Here is a 308-nt window from a genome sequence, read left to right on the forward strand (position 1 = left end):
CCGCCTGCCGCGTGTTAGGCCTGGAAGGGGTATTTAAGAGCCCCTGTAGCAAAGGACATCAGACCTCTTCACCCCTGCTGAGTCCTCCCTCCTCACTTCACGTGAGTCCTCTCTACTGACACCATGGGTTGCTGTGGGTGTGGTGGCTGCAGTGGTGGTTGTGGTGGCTGCGGTGGTGGCTGTGGTGGTGGCTGTGGTGGTGGCTGCGGTGGTGGCTGTGGTGGCTGTAGTGGTAGCTGTGGCAGCTGCACCACCTGCAGGTGCTACCGGGTGGGCTGCTGCTCCAGCTGCTGCCCCTGCTGCCGCGG

The sequence above is a fragment of the Mandrillus leucophaeus genome, unplaced genomic scaffold (genome assembly GCF_000951045.1).
Source record: "Mandrillus leucophaeus isolate KB7577 unplaced genomic scaffold, Mleu.le_1.0 Scaffold277, whole genome shotgun sequence".
In the NCBI taxonomy this organism is placed as follows: Eukaryota; Metazoa; Chordata; class Mammalia; order Primates; family Cercopithecidae; genus Mandrillus; species Mandrillus leucophaeus.